At 46.7% G+C, this 17,149-nt stretch overlaps 1 protein-coding gene across 3 annotated transcripts in view; it reads left to right on the top strand.

Moving 5' to 3' along the window:
- DPY19L1 (dpy-19 like C-mannosyltransferase 1) overlaps positions 1-17,149 on the top strand; it is a 2,006,077-nt gene that overhangs the window by 229,768 nt on the left and 1,759,160 nt on the right. The gene's annotated exons all lie outside the window — the stretch shown is intronic.

Raw genomic sequence — 17,149 nt, 5'->3', positions numbered from 1 at the left:
TCACTTTGGTATGATTACGTCCATGTGTTAATAGATCTCAAAGTGCCACTGTCATACATGTTTGTTACTGGAAGGGTGGGTGCACTGCTTTTCTACAAAGCCTTTTGTTGTTCCATCTTTGACCTTTAATTGGGTCTTGACATTTCTGATGGTGGCTCCTTCGAGTCTAATCATTTGTAAACTTTGCAATTCCTCGCCATGAAGAATGTCTTTGACTGCTGTCAGAAGTGCGAGAGTCACTCTGCTAAGAACAAACAAGGCCAAAAAGCTTGTTCAATGGTATTGAAGCAACGCAACAGGGTCTACAATCATGTTTTGATTCTTGGTAACTCAAAACAAGAAAGATCCATGTGCATACCAGTCTGAAAAGCCTACACAACAGTCCAGCACCAAGTGCCATTCAGTTCCCCTTCTGTGAGATGTGATTGAGGTGCAACATCTCTCTATAAAAAAAACAAATGTTGCTATTCAAAAAGAGAAAAGGTTCTTTAATACAGCTCTTTTAGTGAGTTTCCAGGTGACTCTCAGCGAAAGGGGAACATTAATTCTGAATATTTTCTGTGCTTCCATTCTCTCAAGATATATTTTCTGTTTTCTTTTTTCCTCTTGTCCACTTCCCTTGAAGAGTGAGTGGACATTTAAATTGCATTGATCTAAAGAGGGTATTCAGATTGTAACTATCCCCATTCCAAGGTGTACAGAATTGACAGTCTGTTGTTTGGCTTTGCTGGCCCTCAGAAGGGAAGGGACATTAACAACCAAAACATCTCTAGCCGGATTGTCATGTGTTTACGCAGACTTGCTATGAGCTAGTGAACAAGGGATTCTGACAAACGTCAAAGCAGCAACACCCGCATTACAGACCAGTGTTAGGTTGTTGAACTGTCAGGCTCACTCTGTCGTCTCTGCTTTAATTTTAATTTTTAAATATATTTTTATTGTGATCAAGAGTTACATTGGCCAAACGGCCTTAAAGGAGGATCGACCAAAACATTTTGTATATTGAACAATGCGATCACATAAAGAACATTTTCCGTTTTCGAAAAAACAGTAGTAGGAAAGGAGCCCCAATCCCTCCATAAAGCCTTAGGAAAGAGGTGAAGGGGGGATTGAGGAGGAGTAAACAAAAAGGGATAGAGGAAAAGAGGAAAAATGAAAGACAGAAACCCATAGCCCACCCCCACCCCCTTCCCTCCCTCCCTCCCTTCCTCCCTCCCTGGGCCTGCCTAAGAGAGTCAGTGATCAAGTTGCTGAGTATGGTGGAATTAAAAGAACGTCAGAAATGTATGGCCGCAATGATGATGATGATGATGAGTATTGGTTTTCCTTATGGGAGTATGCAGTGGAGGGTCAGTTTCATGTGTTAGCATCTGTTGAGGTGCTATGCTAAGAGGAGCTGGAGCCAGTATTCTGGCACTGGGGTTTTTCGTGGTTTTCTTAGTTGCAAATGTGACATTGGCAGAAAGATTAATGCTGTTAGGGAACCGGTACAGTTATCGGGTCGCTTGTCTTTCCTTGTGGAATTGGAGAAATGGCAGCCATTGCTGGTCTATATAAGTGTTAGATTCCTTCACAATAGCTGTGAGGCTTTCCGTTTCGTATATTTCTCTTGCTTTGTTCAACCAGTCAGCCTTTGTGGGGAGGGAGGGTGCCTTCCATTTTATTGTGACGCAGACAGGGGCTGCTAATAACAGATTCCTTGGCATGTGTGGGAGGAGCGTGTATCTGTCTTCGATCTGTTCCACTCCAAAGAGAACCAGGAGGGGTGTTAAGTCCCTTTGAATACCCTCAATTTCATTAAACCACCCCAGGATTTCGTTCCAGAACAGCTGAATCCGGGAGCAGGCCCACCACTGATGCCAGTATGTGCAGACTTGTGTACATCCATGCCAACAGTAGGGGGGTAATACCATGATACATTTTTGCTAGACGTTGGGGGGGGGGGGTTATGTACCATTGTATTAGTACCCTGCAATTGTGCATTTTATATTGCATTGCTATTGAGGACTTCCATACTGCTCTGTACATGGCATCCCATCCCTCCTGGTTATCCTCCCACCCCAGTTTTTTGTCCCACTTGGTTTTGGTATTGGGAATGGTGAGATGTCCTCTTTCTAGGAGTGCTTTGTACATGCTCAATATAACCCCCTTGGAGCCTGTGTGTTTGTTCAATATATTTTCGAAAGCGGTCAAGGGGTGCTGTAACTGATCTTTCCATTTGCGATCTGTGTGGACTCCCTTACGCTGGAGGTATGGGAGGGGCCTAATAGTCAGGGCCTGTGTTTCCTCTAGCTCTTCCTTGGTTAGGAAGGACCCCTCCCTCCACATTTGTCCCACTCACCAAACCCTGCTCGTATTGAGGTTGAAAGCGAAGGGAGTCTATTATGGCGTCTCTGATTGGGATGGCCCAAATGCAGGTGAGCGTCGATGGCCAGGTAGTTACTCCCCTCATACCAGTTTTTTTTTAAATTATTTCATAGAGTTCAGATAGCTGACGAGACAGGATGATCCCTTGCCTTGTGTGGTATGGTGTTTATGGGTGCCCAGAACCATTCGCCCATGGTTACGGGGGCAAAGAAGCAATTTTCCAGATCAACCCACTGCTTGCTTTTTGACTCCCTGATGTGGTCTACCAAGACGCGAAGCACTGCTGCTGCATAATAAGAATGAATATCGGGATAGACAAGGCCCCCTTTATCTTTAGCTAGAATCAAGGTTCTATATGCAATGCAGGGTCTGCCTTTATCCCAGAGGAACAATAGCAGAGAGTCTTTAACCGTGTTCAAAAACGTGTGCGGGAGGACAATCGGCAAAGATTGAAAGAGAAAAAGGAGTCACGAAAGAACGTTCATTTTGATCACTGTCAGTTTGCCGGCCCATGACAGGTTGAATTTACTCCAGTTATCCAGGTCTTTCAGGATTATGGCCCACAGCGTTTTGTAGTTAGTTTGGAACAGGTCCTGAAGATTTCTGGTTATTGTTATTCCTAAATATTTCAGGCTTGTTTGTGCCAACTGGAAACGCCATGTCTGGTAGGGAGCTGCGGGGGGAGGGCCTGGTTCTTTGAAAGGGAGGATTACTGTTTTGTGTCGGTTTATACTAAACCCGGATTGCGCCCCATAGTCCTTTATTTCAAGCATTAGGGCTGATATTGATTGTTCAGGAGGGTGACATACGCCAATATGTCGTCGACAAATAGCACTAGTTTTATATTCGGTCCCGTATCTATGAAAGCCTCTAATGTTGGGGTTTTGCCTGATGTTTTGAGCTAACGGTTTCATAACAACAATGTATACTAACAGGGAGAGGGGGCACCCTTGTCTTGTCCCTATAGCCAGCCCGAACTCATGTGATGCGATTCCGTTCACTACGACTTTCGTTCGGGTGTTCTGATATAGGGCTTTGGCTCCTCGGGTCCAATCTGGGCCCTGGCCCGCTTTTTTTAGGACATCTGTCATGAACCTCCACTCCACGCGGTCAAATTCCTTTTCGGCATCAATCGAGACCAACGTGGGTCGGGAGCGGGGATGAGGGCCATGAGATCTAGTGTCTTACGGATGTTATTTGCGCCTTGACGGTTTAAGACATATCTCCCCTGGTCGCTGTGGATCAGTTGGGGTAAGACTCCACTTAGTCGTTTAGCCAGGATGCTGGCATACACCTTAGCATCAACGTTTAACAGCGAAATTGGCCGGTAGGAGCCACATTCTGATCTCTTTCCCTCCTTTTGGAAGGACTACTATTCTGGCTTCTGTGAAGGACGGAGGGGCTATGCCAGATTCCATTATGCCGTGGAAGAGCAGCGTGAGGAACGGGGTTAGAGCGCCCTTGAACCTCTTATAAAAGGCTGGGGTGAAGTAATCTGCACCAGGCGCTGAGCATGCTTTCAGAGAGCCAGTGGCGCAGTCAACCTCTTCCGTGGTGATAGAGCCATTTAGTTGGTCCGTATCTGCATCTGAAAGCGGAGGGAACTCTACACTAGACATGAATTCTGCGGTACCTTCAGGGGATGGTGGTATGTCGGCGGAATAAAGTTGTTCATAAAATTGAGCAAACCATGTCGTGATGTCTGCCAGGTTTGTTAGAATCAAATTGGAGGATGACTTCACCTTGAAAACGGCTCTGTCCGCTATTTCCTTTTGGTGTCTCGCTGCTAGCAATGTGTGGGCTTTGTCCCCCTTTCGAAATATTTCTGTTTAGTAAACCTGAGGCTGGTCAGGGCTTTGCCCATCCAGATATCCCTCGATTCCTGTCTGTGGGCTTTAATTTCTGCTCTGGCCTCTAATACTTCTCCCTTTTCTTGTATCAGGATTTGTTCTTTTTTAAGTATTAGTTGTTTGACCCTAGTTTCTTCCAGCAATTTCAGTCTTTTGACTGAAGCGCCTTGCGCTATTATGAGCCCTCCAATGGTGGCTTTAGCCGCTTCCCAAACGGTGTGCATGGAGGTGTCGCCAGTGTAATTTCTTATGAAGAAATCACGCATTTCCTCATTTAGGCCTTCTCGGAACAGTTTGTCTTTCAAGAGCATGTCATTGCACGTCCAAAGACTCCCTGTCAGTCTGTGGCCTCCCAGGATTAGGTCAACCGTGACCATATCATGGTCCTACCATCCCACTATTTCTATGTCTGCTTTTGAAATCAGATGTTCCAGGCTAGAGTTAGTACATAATCAATTTGTGTTAAGGTTTGGGGGTGGTGCGAGTAGAATGTGTATGCTTTTCTGGTTGGGTATGTGACACGAGAGGCATCTATGATATGGTGCTCTGAAATTAAAAGTTGAAACAGTATGTTATCTGGGGGGGATGGGCTCCAGGGCGAAATGATCGCCAATCTAGAGATGCGGCCATAATTTTGTTGAGATCTCCCCCGCAAATGAGAGGGCCCACTCTTTCATCCTCCAAGACGGCTAATAGATTTTTACTATAGGTCAGTTGCTGCACGTTTGTTGTTTAAGCTGAGCACAGTGTGACTGGGGTGGACTCTAGCACGCCCTGTATTATTAAGAATGCTCCATTTAGATCTCTGCAGGCACGTGTGATGCGGAAACACAGGGTGGAGTGCTATAGTACCCAGGCCCCCTTTCTTCTCTGGTCCAGAAGCCCATAGCAACCCCTCTATGGTGCCCCCCCTTTATGTTAAATTCCCCAGATTGTTTATATTTTGTATCCTGAAAAAACAGGATGTCTAGTCTAGCTTGGTAGAAAGTCTGCCTTAACATAGATCTTTTTTGCAGAGAGTTTAGCCCTTTTACATTTAGTGACCCTACTCTTATTGTTCTACCTCCCATTGATGTTAACATTGCAAGCTGTTATCAGGGCCTCGACGTTGGAAGCCTTGTTCTTGAAATACTCAGATGTGTTTCCTCGAATTCCATGATTTCTACTTACTGGACAGGCCCTGTGTAACCCACCCCCACCCTAACCCCTAAGAAGTATGAAAAGTGAAAGGGAAAAGAAAAAAAAGGAAGAGGTGAATACTTTCCCTCTAACAGTGGAGATGCCCCAAGTGTGAACATATGCCACCAACTGGTGTCGCCCTCAGAACCTTCTAGTCTACTACTCCTTGATACTGCTATATATTAGGGAGTGCATAATGTCTACTGGTTTAAGTGCCCAGCCTGGCTGCTGCTCTAGTTAATACTGAGCGTTAAACAATGTCTTTCTTCTTATTTTCCCAGTCATGGGGTGTTTAGTCTCTTGAATTTTCTGCCGCCTCTGGACTTAGTCTTTTGTCTCCACGGACCGACTGGTGCCTGTTCTGCTTGCGACGAAGATGGTGCTTCCTCTCCTTCCTCTCTTTCCGGGTCTGTTTGCATACCTTTAAGTACTCCTTCAGCTTCTTCCCCCGAAGTAACTCTAAACTCTTCATTTTCGTGTGCAAAGACCAATGCGAAAGGATGGTTCCACCGGTAACTGATTCCTTTATCACGCAGCCAAGCAGTGAGGGGGCAACATGCTCTTCTTTGCGCAAGGGTAGCCGTTGATAAATCTTGAAAGATTTTGACCCTGGAGTCCTCAAAGTCGATAGTATCCAGTTCCCTCGCATTTTGGAGGATCTCTTTATGTCTATAGTGGTGGCATCTTGCCAGCACCGACCTGGGGCCTACCGGCGGGCCATCTACCCTATGGACTCTTTCAAACTCTAATTGGGGTGTGATCAGAGTAGGGAGGATAGAGGTGATGAGGTCCCTGACCCTCCGTTCAAGAGTGGCTGGCGTCTCACTGGGAGACTCTTTCAGGCCCTGTATTCGAACGTTCGCTCTGTGTTCTCTATTTTCTAGGTCATCGACCTTTGCTTCCAAGTCTTGATTTTTCTGCTCCAGTTCTTGGAATCGGCCTTCGGTTCTCATTTCCACTATGTCTGCTGACTGCTGATAATTCTCAAGGGCCTCTACTTTATCTTCGAATTTTGTGGACTTTATCCTGTAGGACGCTGACCGTCGTGGTCATGCTCGTTCTGAAGGCTCATATTTCTTCGAATAGGAGGCGGATGTCCACTTTGGTAGACATTTCTTGTTCTCCTCCGGAATCAACAGGGTCTCTTGGGGGGTGAGGCAGCAATTTGTGTGCATTCTCTCCTGTATTTTTGTAGTTTCTCCACCAGGGAGGCAGCTGTGGTGGGCTGCATACAGGGTCGCAGCTCAGGCTTCCCTTGCTTTCACCTTTAATGTGCCCTTGTGTTCTTCTTCCTTCACAAGATGTCCCTGCTCACACCGAAGGGGGCTTCTAATTTAACTATAGTCCTTGTCTCGCCGTCAGTGCTCCAGGTAAGATTTTGAGGTGTGAGTATTTTACGCATGATTTTTCAAATTAGAGAGTAAATGCAATTTCAAGAGAGTAAAAATGAGTTTTCTCCTCTGCAAGAGAGTAAAATGTATCTAACATACACCCAATGCATACGTAAAATCAGACCCGTAAAATCGGATCCGTAGACCAAAAGAGTTGTAGATCAAAGTTGTCTGGCTTGCCTTTAACCATTTTATTACACTTGTGGAAAATATTCTGCCATAAAATAACTTGTAAGTACGTGCTAAATACACTACATTTTCAAAATTCTGGACCCTAGAAACTCTGTTAAGAACTACTATAGATAGAGACTAATGTATTGCTTGCAGAGGAAGTGTGAGTAAGCAAGTGTTAGCATATGATTTACTTACAGGAACTTACACACATAATCTCAGCAACATTCACACCCTGCTAAACTACCTTCACTGCTGTCTGCTGCAGGCAATTAATGTGGATCCCCACATTGTGTACAAAACCAAAAACATGATTCTGGCATTTACAGTTGGGAAGAAATGCAGACAAGTGCATAAGTTGCAGACTGGTCCAAAATCCCTGCTTCAACACTAAGGTGTGTGATTCTGGGCAACTAATTTTGCCACTGTGCCTTTTTAGCAAAAACAGAAATGTCTATAACAAGTGATTTATTGCCAACTAGTTACTACTCAAAAAAGCCTGACTGACCCCTTTTCCACTGTTTGAAATATACCATTAATAATAGTGACAATTTATATAATGCACATGACAAAGGGCCTCATTCATTGAGCGTTTTCCAACGGGCTGTTGCCATTATAAAAGGTTTCTGTGAATTAGGCCCAAAGTGTATGTCTCGTGGCTTACTCCTCGCTGCTTCTTTAATATAAATTCACATGAACTGCTCGAGTATTAATAAACCGCCTGTACCTTCCCCCATCTTCTACTTCCATCATAGGTGAGCAGTCTTGATTGCCCGATAGGTTTCTTCCAAGATAGTCAAGAATCTGCATCTCTGGCATGACGCGCATCACAGCCAATTTAGCCCGTAATCGTTAATCACATCGGGGGAAATAAAGAATGGTGGAAGTGGAAAAAAAGGAACTACTGGTACTCTGGCTGCATCCAGAAAGGACCGAGTGGGGTGGCCAGACAGATGAGGCGGGTAGGCAAGGGAGGAGTGTGTGACGGGACCAGGATCACAAACCTTGCCTGAACTGTGAGGCAGGGATTTTCATCCACTCTGCAAATTTGACCACATAGCTTCCAAGGTTTACTTGGTACAAATAGTTTGGATTTCAAGGCCAACAGTAATGATGTCTTATAGAGTTTAAAAAAACACAAATTGCATAATAACGCCACATGACAACATGTAAATCCTTACAGCTACGTGTTAAGCCAAAAGAATATCATTGTGGCTTTAATGTTCACGTCCTGAATGGTATACTATAAGTCCCAGAATGCAAGATAATGTCAACCTGAAAGATCTAGTTAACCCCACAGTACTTTCAGTGATTTAAAACATGTAATAAAAGATGTTATATAATAAACTCAGATATGGAGATTCTTTGCAACAAACCTCCAGCTCATTGTTATTCATGATGTTGAAAACTTTTGATTAGTGACTTAAAGCAACTTTATTTTTTTGCATGCCAATCTAGCAGACATCATAGATATATAAAGCGCCCATTTAATGATGCGTTAATATAAACACATCATTAAATGGACGCTTTGGGGTGCTCACTTTAACGATCCTGCATATGAAAGGCTCTGCCACTGATAAAAGAAATGTGTTTGTTGGTGCAGATCCAAGACACCTTTTGCACTCTAGTGCCATCTAGTGGAGGAAAGTAGGCTTTTTAATGAAAATAAATCGTAAACGGTACGCAGAAGAAAATGTAATGGCCATAATTGCATGCGTAAAATGGCCCTACACGCAGCTTATCTGGAGGGCTGCTCGGTGTTCCCTACAAGGTCTAGTGGTGCCAAGCCTGATTTTTCAGCTATTGACCATCTGATTTCCTGGGAGGGGCAATGTGGGGAAGAAGCTTCCCGCTGCTGGCGTCTATTGTCTTCTGTAAGAGGGAGGGGGAGGGGACTTCTACATCGGTTGTCTTGAGCCCATGGCTCTTGATGCTGTTGTCTGTGTTGGAGAGCTAGTGGATCAGGTCTTCTTTCAAGTGGCCCCAGCACCCCCTTCTTTCTCCTTGTACCAGGTCTGGCGGAGTTGATGTCTTTTGCCGATGCCTGGAGGACCGCGCTAGTGTGACCGGGTGTTGTCCACCTACGCCTAGGCATGACGCAGCTTTATGAAAGCGTATGTCATTGCGGGGTGCAGCAGCGATTCTGTCCTGCGCAATGTGGTAAGCGGGCGGCTTATCTTGCCGGGCATGCCTTTCCTCTATGTGCCCTCCCTCGACCCTCTCCTTACTGGCTTCAAAGCTGCGCAGAGTAGAGTTCTGCGTGTGTCCTGTGCCCTGTTAGCATATGTGGCACGTTGCAGCTTCTGGGCTAAGGCGCTCTGCTGGTGCGGTTCACCTCAGAGGTGCTTCCTCCTCCCCCGTTATAGTATGGGGTCTGCGCCATCAAGGTCTGCTGGCTACCAGACGCTGGCTCCTTCATGCACGACCTGAGTGCCGCAGTTTGCTTTGCCTGGGCAAGTCTGTAGTGAGGTTGTGGGTCTCTCACTGCTCCTTCGGTGTGCTGGGCCGCATCACCCCACTTCGTTGCTTTGCATCTGTGGTCGGACTTAGCTTCATTTACTCCTCCGATTTCGAGAAGGGCGCTCTGCTAGTTTACAGCGAGTCTATTGAGTGAAGCAAGGCTCTTTGCCGTTACAGCGGCCATCCTGGTTTTTCTCCTCCTCTTCTCTGTTGTGGGGCCGCTCCGCCTGGCACTGCTGGCTTCCCGGCACACGATCAACCAAGAGCCTGGCACTTTCAGGAATCACAGGGTGTCACAGCTCAGTTTGTTTCTGCTCCTCTGAGAGAGCCGCCACTTTCTCACAGCCTCTTATGATTTTGCCGCCATGCTCACGCAGGGCCAGGCTTTGCCGCTGGGTCTTGGGAGCTGGTGGCTCGGCTGGCAAAGGTTTGTTTTCTATGAATCCTGCTCTGATTTTGGCCGGGTGGCTGCTGATACCTTCCCCTTCCTTAAAAGCATTTCAGAGCTGCTTGTGGGCTGGGCACATCCTCAGTTCTTCGCCATTACTTGAAGGTTCTCGTGGAGGTGAACGTTCAGGCTTCCTTTACGCCTGCACCCCCTGGTGGTCTCCGGTCTCTGCTTAATTTTGATAAGGATTACTGCCAGGTCTCTTTAGCAGAGGGGGATGCCTGTTTGAATGGTCTGTTTTGCATCAGCTTCTCTTCTATGGTATCGCTCGTCATTTTCTGTTAACCGCCGTTCTGTGTTAAAGTGCTACTTGGGGAGTCCTAAAGATAGGGAATCTGTGAGAGTCATTTTGATAATGGCCTTTCTAATGGCTACCACCTCCTACCACAGATTCCTCAATACTCTTCCCATAACTAATTGAAAGGAATGAATGAATGAACATTATTCAAAGAAAAAAATCTTCATAAAAGTACCTTCATTTCTAAGATCATATCATTCTGTTTCTAATATTAAGTCTTCTCAAAGTACGAATAAACAGCCTGTGCTTTTTTACATCACTTAGCATATAAATGTCAAATGGCTACCTTAAAACAATATTCTCCTCCATGCTTTAAAAATCTGCTTTACATTTTATTTCTAATAGGTGTATAATGTGGGCAAAACAGAGCAAAGCACACAATCTTAACAAGAAATATCACATGAGCATTTATCAATAGTTACCTTTTTTGTCCCACAGTGTTCACTGCCAGCGTCAAACAATGTGCATGCATTTTAAACAACTCTGTTGTGTCTTCTGAAATCACTTAAATAAGGTTCATTATCATATAACTTTAAAGGTAAATGAGAAACAGTACATGTACTCATTTCAAGAGTTTTAAAATTCTGCTCAATGTCAGCATTTTGAGCTCTGGGATTCTCATACAAGACATTATGGCCCTCATTACAAGTCCGGCGCTGGACCATGGTGCTATTAGCACCATGGTCCATGCCGGACTCCGGCATGGTGGATGGCGGAATTACCGCCCCATTCCAAGGTGAGTGGGGCGGTAATTCCCCATTCACCATTTGCCCTTCCCCATTCCCATTTTTGCCCCATAGGGCATAATGGGAATGGGGAAAGACGCTAAGTATGGTGCCGCAAATTGCGGCACCGTACTTAGCACCAAGGTCACTTTGCGGCATGGGTTTTAACGCCTGCAAAAAGCAGGCGTTAAAACCCGGGACCTCTTAATCAGGCGTTAAGGGTTAACGCCGTTAAACCCTTAACACCTGACTTGTAATGAGGGCCTATGACTTAAATCCTTTAATGTTGCCCTAATATTATCTAACCACTTGCTATATAAAAACTGGGGTGAGTGAAATTGTAATGGGGTCAAACCGCATGCTTTCAAAAGTACAAAAATTGAAGTACTTTTGAAAGCCCCAACCAAACTTCATGTACATTCCTCTTAGGGGATGGAAAGCTCCCACTATCCTACTACCAAAAAAAGCCACTGATTTTAAATGTTTCATTTTATTTTTTAAGAGCCATATGATGTCCTCCAGTTTTCTTGCAATTTGTGTTTAAAGATCCAGTAATTTGAGGAGCTTTACTTGCTTAGGTATGCAGTTGAGGTGTACAGCTTAATGCATCCAAAAACACCTCTAAATATGGAATTGTAGACACCTATTGTAGTGTGGTATAATTTCACACTATAATTTCACACTATCTAGTAATGTGTTCTGGTGCAGAAACCTGCATGCATAATTTTATTTCTGATGCTTGTTAATCTGCTTAGAATCACATGCTGTGCATATGGTCTGACATCCAGTGGTAACCGCGAGTATTGCATCTTGTCTTTCGAGGACCGAAACGGGACGTCGACATAGGCGTGCCTGTAACACTATCCCTATCGTGACGCGTAGTGTACCCAAAATCCCTCACGCGCCGATGTCCCTCAGATTGTCTTTTTCGCCCAGATAACTGGTCGCCCTATAGCAGAGCTCTTACATAAGAGACATTGTTTATCCTAAACCAACTTGTCGCTTATTCCCCCTTAAGTCATTTCGATGCCAAGAACAACTTCGTTGAAGACTGCGGGGGACTTCTCTACGGCGGTGGATTTCGGCACCTAAGATCCGGCGGCTGAAGCATCCACGTGGCCGGGCCTTGTGGCCGGCCTTTACAGTAGGGAGAGTGGGGCCGGGGTGGCCATATTTCCGTTATGTCTTTCCTCTTTCTCTCTCTTTGTCTGGTCATCTTTCCCTTTTGCTATGGAAAGGACTCCTTTCAGGTTGTGCCCTAAGTGTAGCGTCAGATACCCGTGGAAGGACGAACACAGGACGTGCAACTCCTGTCTCCCCATAGATCACGTTGAGAAGCGGTGCGCGTCTTGTAAACTCCTTTGGCCTAAGACCCTTAAGGAGCACTGTGAAAAGCGGTGGGCCGCGTACGGTATGTCGCGGGCAGAACTTCCTTCCCCCACCTCCACACCCGCCGAAAGTGACGGGGGCACCTCCGCTGACCAAACATCCGTTGCGGATGTGATGGACCTTGAGGCGGACACTTCTAGGTCCGCCACGCCCATCCCGACCCTTTAAGGCCTGACGCTGGTCTCGATTCAGGGACAACACCCGGCGACAGGGGCGTACAAGCGCATTATATTAAAACACACAACCCCTACACCTATTTCGTCGGGTACGTCGAAAAAGGTGAAAGCGCCAGCAGGGCCATCGAACATTTCGGCAGATTCCTCTGATCGTCCAGAACAACAGCCTTCCCCGCTTCCGCAGCAGCGTCTTGCGACTAGGCATTCCAAAACAAACAAGGGCGCTACCCCTAAATCTTGTTCACACGTCAAAGCGTGGAAAGCCGACGGTCCCGAAGGCCTCGGTAGGGCCAAAAATCACAACTAGACCTCAAGGCGAAAAACCGACCGCTAGGCCCTCTAACGCCGTGGTAGGCGGTAAATCTACCGATAGACCTTCAGACCCACTAACTCACGCCGATTCGGCGGTAATCGAACACAGTATCGCAAGAATTACTTTGGCGGTTGGGCTTATTCCTGTTCCGCTGAAAAACATGGGGCAGGCCGCGGACAAATCTTTAGATACGCCATGGTGCCCCATTCTCATGGTACCTATGAGGACAGTCAAGAGCCTCTTTCCAACACCCTTGGAGACAATTTTCGGCGGCAAAGGGCGGAAGACAACGCTTTTCCACCCGTATTTCCACCCGTAGGCCCTTCTGGGTCCTCTAAATGGACAAGGGCGAAATTTGAAGGGTGTATGGACCGTCTTGAAAAAATTATCAATTTTTTTTTAACATCCTTCCCCGAACCTAATCTTCAATCTGCTTCATATTTCCAAGAAGATCAGCCTTCTGTCCTTGTCCATCATGAAGACATCGTCCAGATGGCTACTTATCAGGACATTTACAGTGAAGATGAAGAACCATCCGTCCTAAAGAATTACAATGAGGACCAGGCGGATGCCACAGAGAATTGGGAAGAAACCCAGCAAATGGGGACGGACCCATGGACGCTTCCCCAACAAGATCAGGTCACTGATGTATTGTGCCTGGATTCCCCTCCGTCCACCCCGGCTCGCCAGGCCTCGCCTGTAGACGACCAACTGGCCTTCAATACCATGTTAAAGAAGGCAGCTGAGCATTTTCAAATCTCTACTCAAGAGGCAGTGCCTGAGCAGGACTTTGTAGAAGATATTTTAAGGAGAAACCACCCTCTAGCCAGGCCATTCCCCTCCTTAATTCTATTAAGAGAAGATTGGCTCGCTCCCTGGTGTCACCAGCTCAAACCCGTGCAGTGAACCCAAAGTTATTTTGGCCAGCTCCTTCGGACCCTCAATACATTAATGGGCACGCCACCTCCGATTCCCTGTAGTAACTACCACCCGGAAACGGGCAGGAGTACTGCTTGCTACGGGGGAGGCACCTCCAGATAGAGAATACAAGAGGTTATATGCCCTAGGTAAACCGGTTACCTCAGCCGCCGCATATACCACACGTATAGCGAATAACACTACGCTACTGGTGAGTTATGCTGACACTCAATGGAACCTAGTACAGGAAGGTCTCCAAGAGGTCCCAGAGCCCGTCAGGTCCAAGCTTGTCACTATTGTGGCCGAAGGCAGGCAAGTGAACCAGAATGTAGTAAAGAACACTCTGGACACTGCTGAAACAGTAGGCAGGTCTCTGGCCCAAGGAACCTTACTCAAAAGGCACGCTTGGCTTCGTACCTCAGGGTTTAAGCCTGAAACACAGGCCTCTCTCGTCAATAAACCAATTGAAGAAGCTAACCTCTTTGGATAGGCGGTCGATGAGGCCCTTGAAACAGCCAAAAAAGAGCATGAGACTCTTAAGTCCCTGCAACAAATTACTCAAAGACCTTAACCCCAGAGGAAGTAATGCTCGGCGGTCCTTTCGAGGGCAGTCCCGTGCAAGTCAGAACAACTATGGCATGGGAAACTTTAATGCTGGACAAACATCAGGAAGCCCTGCATACTACCACCAAGGGGTGAGCGACGTGGCAAAGCCAGAGGTAGAGGCCCCAATCCTACAGGAGCCACAGCCTCTGGTCAGAAATGACCATCAGATCTAGGTACCCTCCCATGTCACCCCGGTCGGGGGCGCTTAACATCTTTCCTCACGGCATGGGAGGGGATAACTTCAGACCAGTGGGTCATAAAGACGGTCGCCCACGGGTACTGCGTGGAATTCGCCCGACCTCCACAATTCAGACCACTGCGCTCTCGGCGCCTTTCACCGTAGCATCTGGAGATCCTGAATCAAGAGGTGGATGTGCTGCTGGGAAAGGACGCCATAGAAGCCGTCCCTATTCTTCAGGTAAACAAGGGTATTTATTCAGTGTACTTCCTTGTACCCAAAAAGGACCTCACCATGCGCCCTGTTCTAGACGTGCGCGCAGCAAACAAGTTCATAAAACCTCAAAAGTTTTGCATGGTAACGCTACAGGAGGTGATCCCACTGTTGAAACAGGGGGACTACATGGCAACATTGGACTTGAAAGGTGCATGTTTTCATATTTCAATGTTGCCAGCGCACAGGAAATATCTAAGGTTCATGATAGAGGACAGGCATTACCAATTCAAGGTACTCCCCTTCGTCATCGCCTTAGCGCCAAGGGTGTTTACGAAGGACCTGGCAGTAGCTGCAGCACACCTGCGCAGGTTATCCGTCCCGGTTTACCCTTACCTGGACGACTGGCTCATAACAGGGGACTCGTACAAACACCCAAAAGACTGTAGACCTTCTTTTCAGTCTGGGGTTCTCTATCAACGAGAAGAAATCCAGTCTAGTCCCCAGTCAAATAAAACAATTTCTGGGAGCTCTAATCTGGACGAAAGACGGCCTCATCTTCCCCTCCAACAAGAGGGTTCAGAACATGCTCAATATGTAGCCAATCGGGAGGTGACTGGGCGCAAAGCCATGCTTTTGCTGGGAATGATGGCATCGTGCATATACTTGGTTCCCCACGTGCGGCTGTGCATGCATCCCATGCAAGAGTGGCTCAACAGCCAGTGGTGTCAGGCCAGTGGGCAATGGGAAGATCTGGTAGTTGTCTCACCAGCCCTCGTTCTCTCTCTGCAGTGGTGGTGAAGAGAAAACCTATTGAAGGGGAAAACCTTCACCACCCCTGTAGTGGAAGCCACTCTCACGACAGACGCATCTCTCATGGGGTGGGGGACTCGCCTGCTTCAGCAGACAGTACATGGAGTGTGGTCCCCGCAAGTAGCGTCCAACCATATAAATTTACTGGAGCTATTAACGGTGTTCAAGGCATTAAAGGCCTTTCAGATGCAACTACAAGGGAAGACAGTGCTGATTGTAACAGACAGCACTAGAGCCTTGTATTACCTGAACAAACGGGGAGGCACTCACTATCCAAGCTGTCCCAAAACATTTGGATATGGGCTCTCAGACACAAGATGTTTCTTTCTGTTGTCCCAACATGTTCCAGGGAAACTCAATCTTCTGGCAGACGTGCTCAGCAGAGATTTTCCTCTGCCCGTAGAATAGGAAAGGTGTCTGCACGAAGACATTGTGTCCAACGTCTTCGCAGAATGGGCCTTCCCAGAGATTGACCTGTTCAGGAGAACGCCCAATGCCAAGACTATGCCTCCAGGTACCCACAGAACCGCTCCAAGGGGAACAGTCTCTGGATAACATGGTCAGGGAAGGGAAATTTGTCTGCTTCCCCCCAACTCCTCCCTCTACTCCCCTTCTCAACAAGATAGTGCACAAGATGCACCAGGACCCAGTTACCATGATACTGGTGGCCCCCATGCGGGCCCGCCAACGCTGGTTCGCTCCTCTAATGGAAATGTCCCTCTTCCCACCAGTAAAACTACCCTGCCCATATCTCAGGACAGGGGGGAGACCCTACACCCATGCCCACAAACTCCTGAGGTCGTAGAGTTTGGACACCTACAGCTCCCTCAGAGGTGCATGGACATACTCAGGGAAGCTAGAAAACCAAACACACGTTATTGCTATGCCAGCCAATGGAAACGTTTTGTCATCTGGTATAATTGCAAGGGCGTCAATCCCATCGATTGCTCACCCACAAACATTGTGCTGTACCTAACCCATCTGTTAGACACTGGGATGGTCTTCAATTCCCTAAAGGTTCATCTGGCTGCTCTTTCAGCCTACACCACATCACAACAAAAGGTGGCGGAAGATTCTGGTGATTAAGACCTTTATGGAAGGGGTTAAGAGGATTTATTCTCCCATTTCTCTCCCAGCTCCTGGATGGGATCTAAATGTGGTTTCGACCAGACTCGTGGGATCTCCCTTTGAGCCAATCCATAAAGCAAGTCTAAAAGACCTAACTTATAAGACAGCCGTCCTAGTGGATATCACTTCTATTACAAGGGTTAGCGAACTACAGGCATTTTCTATTCTAGACCATTTTGTTACAGTCCACAGGGATAAGGTAGTTCTGCGCACTCACGCCAGATTTATCCCTAAATTCATCTTGAAGTTCCATGTGAACCAATTGATCTACCTACCTTTTTCCAGAATCCCACTAGCATGACCGAAAGAAGCCTACACACTAGATGTGCGCAGGGCAGTCATGTTCTACCTGGAAAAAACTAAACCACTGAGGAAAACAAACCAATTTTTCATTTCAGTGGCAGCTGGTAGAGAAGGGATCCTGTCTCTAAATTAGGTATCTCAAGGTGGATTGTTAAATGTATCACACTATGTTACACTCTGGCTAAGAGAGAACTGCCCTTCAAGCCCAGAGCACATTCTACTC

Source organism: Ambystoma mexicanum, chromosome 5p, assembly GCF_040938575.1.
Source record: "Ambystoma mexicanum isolate Mex_15411 chromosome 5p, UKY_AmexF1_1, whole genome shotgun sequence".
Classification (NCBI taxonomy): Eukaryota; Metazoa; Chordata; class Amphibia; order Caudata; family Ambystomatidae; genus Ambystoma; species Ambystoma mexicanum.
This window is presented reverse-complemented; position numbering and strand designations above follow the sequence as displayed.